Below are 5,213 nucleotides of genomic sequence, written 5' to 3' on the forward strand. Positions count from 1 at the left end.
AGTTAATTCTATATCCTTACACCGTCTCGCGCTTAAGATAATTATTGCTTCTCATTATCTTATTAGTGAATAGTAACTCAAATGAATAGTAAATATAAATAAATAATTTTTAGTCATCGTATAATATTGGTTCATCGTATAATATTGGTATCAGAGCCTGATCATCATTGAAAAATTAAAATATCTAAATTTAGAAGTTAGTACAGGAAAAGTTATTAATACAAAGGATAACATTAATATTCGGTGCGACTCAATTCCTCCGAAGAGTATAGTTGGCATTCTTCTCATAGTCAATTAAATCTAATTGTAGACTTATTGCAAAACTTTTATATAACTTGGGGTAAAAGACAAGACGACTTGGACTTAAAATTAGAAAGATTATATAAAGAACACAAGCAGTTAGAAGAAAAATATTCTCTTATACATAACAAAATAATTTTGGCCTTACAAATCTTAGGAGAAAATAAGATCGAGCAAAATAAATCAAATTAAAATAGTGATTACATTAAAGAAGAAGTTACTCTGCTTTACGAAAAACTAGACTCTTTGCTGTTGCTAGATAAGCTATCTGATAAAAAGGAAGTTATAAAGACATTGGAAGAATCGAAATCATTATATCAAGATTTGGTTAGTATTAAAAGGCTACTAGAAGAAGTAAAGATCTTGGTTCTCTCATAATTATATGATAGAGTATAAACAAGCTTTAAGAGAAACAGAAAAATATTTAGCTGACCCTGTTGGTTTTTCTAATTACGAATCACCGAAAGAAGACTCTAAGATTTTAATAAGGCAGAATAATACCATTCTACAGTTGCTGATCCAGATTTTAAATAGAATCAATATAGAAGAAAACAACAAAGAGATCGTTTTATCTTTGTCCGGAATAGTTGCATCCACTATGGCTATAAACTCACAAAGATGGACATATCTAAAAGCTTCGTCAGAAGAGGCAAAACACTCCAGCTAGTAAACCAAGATACAAGACCCTTAACTCTAATGGATAGGCTAATATATATATATATATATATATATATATATATATATATAATTTTACACCCGAAGGTGTAGAATAGCCCCAACACAGGCAAGCCCAACCCCTGCCATGGTCGAAACCGCCACATGTCTCACCTCGTCCCACCCAACAGGACGCGCCCCGCGCCCACGCCCACATACGCTCATCCTATGCTGCTAGTTGCTATTATCCAGTAGTGTCTAGTAGTTATCATCTAGTAATTCTTCAGTAGTGTCTAGTAACTGTCATCCATTAAGTGTGTGTTTGGTTTGTTGGATCGGACAGGATGGGAGATGGCCATCCCAGATTAGAGGGCGTTTGGATGGATGGAGCGAGTGGGATCGGGCGGCTGACAGAGGGAATATACCATGATATGTTGGATGAGGGCGTCTGACGAAAAGAGTTGAACTGAACCATCCACCTTCGCTTGTCTGTCACGTGAGTCACACGCGATGTATGCGCTCACCGTTCCATGACCTACCCACTCCATCGCACATCTCACCCCTCACCCGGCCACGCTCTGGCGGCGGCCCCTGCGACCCCTCCGTCCCGATGAGCAGCCAACCGAGTAGCCATTTCCTCCGATGAAATCTCCAACCCGGCGAGCAGCCGTTTCATCCGACGACCACTCCGACCCAATGAGCAGGCAGCCCCTCCAGCGACCTCTCCGACATGACGAGCAGGCGGCCCTTCCGACCCGATGAGCAGTGGCCCCCTCCGGCGAGCAGGAAAATCTCCTAATCAACTCCAGCGCCGGCCCCTCCTATGTCCTCCTATGACCCGGTGACTCCTCCGACCTAGCCCTGTGACCCAACGTGGAAGAGAAGCTCCAGCCAAGGTGAAAATCAGCTTTAATTGATTTGAGGCTCTTCTTTTGGGTTTATTAGGATCAAAAGATGGGTTTCGTTGGGTAAAAATTATTTGTCACCTCATCAGCTCTTGTAGGAGGAACAGAGACCTATAGAGATAGCCGGCAAGCTCCCAATATCTATAATTGCAAGATTGATTTAACTGAGTACTATAGTATGTATTTTTACATTTGATTGGTTATGCAAATTCGTAAAGTGCCAAATCATTCTAGCTGCAGCTGATGTTGATGTGGATACGTAATGGTAGCATTAGGTTCTTGGGAAAAGAAAGAGCTGATTTAACTTACACTGCAGCACCGTGCTTAGGCTATTACTTACTGCCATATTGACCTCTTTTTGTTATAATGGATATTGAATGCCCATGTTATCTGATATCATTATTTGTGTACATAGACCTATTTCTAAAAGTAGTTTATAACATTTAAAGCATCATAGTGCATAAGTGTTGGGTGGTGGTGTTAGAGCCTAGGTGCCATAGGATTTCCTTAGAACAGACAATGTGGCTGCCTTTGAAGTGTTGTGCTGCCTTTGAAGTTCAATTCATGTGTTATCCTCTTTATTTTTGTACGAATGGATGGTTATATTCCTCATATTTGTGATGTGTGCTTGATTGTGGTATTGTAGATGGATAAGATGACCAAGCTTTTAGTTTATGGGTCAGCAGCACATATGCTTCTTTCAATGATGGTCATGGCTATTGAGTCTAGGAAAAGAAAAAGGGGTGCAAGGAGAGAACATATTTCCTATGGGCCAACAGCTGAAAGGGATAGGATGAGGTTTGAGTATCTAGACAACAAAATATGTAAGAATGATACAACTTGTGTAAACATGCTTAGGCTTGGAAGAGCACCTTTCTTCCGTTTTTGTAAGATTTTTAGGGATCATAGCTTGCTTCAAGAAACTATACATATGTGTGTTGAGAGGTAGCTATGTATTTAAATACAGTGGGCCATAATCTTAGGAATAGGTTAGTTGGCACTAATTTTGATAGATCCGGTGAAACTGTTAGCCGCTATTTCAACCTAGTCCTGCAGGCCGTTGGTGAGCTAAGAATGAAACTTATTAGGCCACCTTCATTGGCGACCCCAACCAAAATAGAAGGGAACCCAAGGTGGGATCCTTACTTTAAGGTGTGAGTTTGATCCCTAACTCTTTTTATTTTTAGTCAATAACCTATATGGTCTCTAATCTTTTATGACTTCTTTTGATGGAAAAATTTAATAGGATTGTATTGGAGCTATTGATGGCACCCATATACGAGCATCTGTTTCTAAGGATGTGGAACCTTCCTTTCGTGGTAGGAAATCCCATGCTACTCAAAACGTAATGGCGGTCATACATTTCGATCTTCGGTTCATATATGTCTTGGCTAGTTGGGAGGGGACATCACATGATGCTTTAATTTTACGAGATGCTTTAGAATGTGAAAATGGCCCTCGTGTCCCATGAGGTAATAGATTAAAATTTTGTAGCTCATTTTCTCCATGGCATTTATTTATATGTAACAAGGTCACCCACATGTTCCTCATATTTTAGGCAAATTCTACCTAGTTGATGCTTGGTACGGAGCCAAACCTGGATTCTTGCCCCCCTTTCCGTGGTGTGAGGTACCATTTGAATGAGTGGGGGAACAAACCTGTGGAAAATGAGAAGGAGTTATTTAACCTTAGACACTCGGCTCTTTGTGTGATAGTAGAGCGTGCATTTGGGTCATTGAAGAGGAGGTTCAAAATACTTGATGATGCCACTCCATTTTTCCCATTTTCAACTCAAGTTGATATTGTGGTCGCTTGTTGCATTATTCACAATTGGGTTATACAGGATGATGGTGATAAACTAATCACACAAGAGAACAATTGGACACCTAATCATACCCATGCTACATCATCAAGTGGGCAAGCAAGTGAACATGCATTTAGATCAGCAAAACCACTATCAAAACTGATATGTATTTTTGTTATGGTCAAGAACAATATATGTATTTGTATTATGTTCGATAATTATGTATCTATAGTGTGATTGCAAACATTGTATTTATTTGTATTGCTTGCTGAATTTCCTTTGAATAGGCATATTATGTGTTGTATTATTCACATATTCCTTGCTGATTTTTTATTTACATTTTCCTTCATGATTTCATTCTTTACATATTCCTTGCTGCAATATTTTTTTGTCATGATATGTTAGAAAATGGAGTTTGAGGCAACTGGGGAAGGGAGTGGACATCTTCAATGTCATCTTTCATGCTAACCCATCTAGCCAATGTGGTGGCTAATGGCACCAGAACCTCATCAGGCTTCAAGAAAGTTCACCTGAACTCTTGTGCAAAGGCTTTGAATGATCATTTCAAGTTGAGGCTAACTGGAGATTAGATTAGAAACCATGTTAGAACATGGAAGAGGAAGTATGTAAAGATAAACAAACTTAGGAAGTTGAGTGCTGCCCTTTGGGATGAAGACAATTTCATTATTTCTCTTGATCATGAGCATTACACAGGGCATGTTAAGGTATCTTTGCTGCCCTTTGAGAACTATAATTTTTAAAATATGTTTTCTTTCAATTTTGTGGATTAATTTGTGTATTCATTGCTAGGATCATAAAGCTGATGCAGAATATTTAAATAAACCTATTGAATACTATGGTGAGATGCTTACTATCTTTGGTGCTAGTGTGGCTACAGGGAAGTATGCAAAGGGATCAAATGAGCCTCTAGCTACCGAAGTGACTGAAAATGAAGGTGAAGAGGAGGATGTGGGTGGTGCTACCACTGCGGATGACAATGGGGCAACATCTTTGGTCACCAAAGCTAAGAGAGCCAAGACAACTGAAAGTAAAGAGGAAGGCCTAATTTCTACATTCAAATCCGTTGGCGAAAGGCTTGCCATTGCAATAGAAAAAGCTGGTAAATCTGACAAGGATGTGCCTGAAGATTTATTTGACAACTTGAATAACCTTCCTGGTTTTGAGGAGACACACATTCTTTTACTATGCTCATTTGGTTGAGAATCCTCATATTGTTAGAGCTTTCAACTCACTGCCATTCAATCATAAGTTAAATTGGGTTGCTAAGTTCATAAGTGAGAAGTTTCCTAGATGTTAAACAGACTTCTTTCACTTGTAAGCAGCGGACTTTGGGTTGACAATCCTCATATTGCTTGTAAGGATCAGACTTCTTTTGCTTGTAAGGATTAAACTTCTTTTGCTTGTAAGGATCAAATTTCTTTTGCTAAGTGGTGCTGATGTGTAATGCATTAGTGGTGCTGATGTGCTTGCATGGTTGTGGTTCTGTATGACCTTTTATGGTGCTAATCATTTGGCTGTATGGAGAACTT

The 5,213-nt window shown here is 39.0% G+C and overlaps 1 pseudogene; it reads left to right on the plus strand.

Annotated features, from left to right (window-relative positions):
• The first annotated feature begins 2,514 nt into the window (after positions 1–2,514).
• Positions 2,515–4,884, plus strand: LOC133886416 (uncharacterized; annotated as a pseudogene).
• Positions 4,885–5,213: the final 329 nt, after the last annotated feature.

The sequence above is a fragment of the Phragmites australis genome, chromosome 12 (genome assembly GCF_958298935.1).
Source record: "Phragmites australis chromosome 12, lpPhrAust1.1, whole genome shotgun sequence".
Classification (NCBI taxonomy): Eukaryota; Viridiplantae; Streptophyta; class Magnoliopsida; order Poales; family Poaceae; genus Phragmites; species Phragmites australis.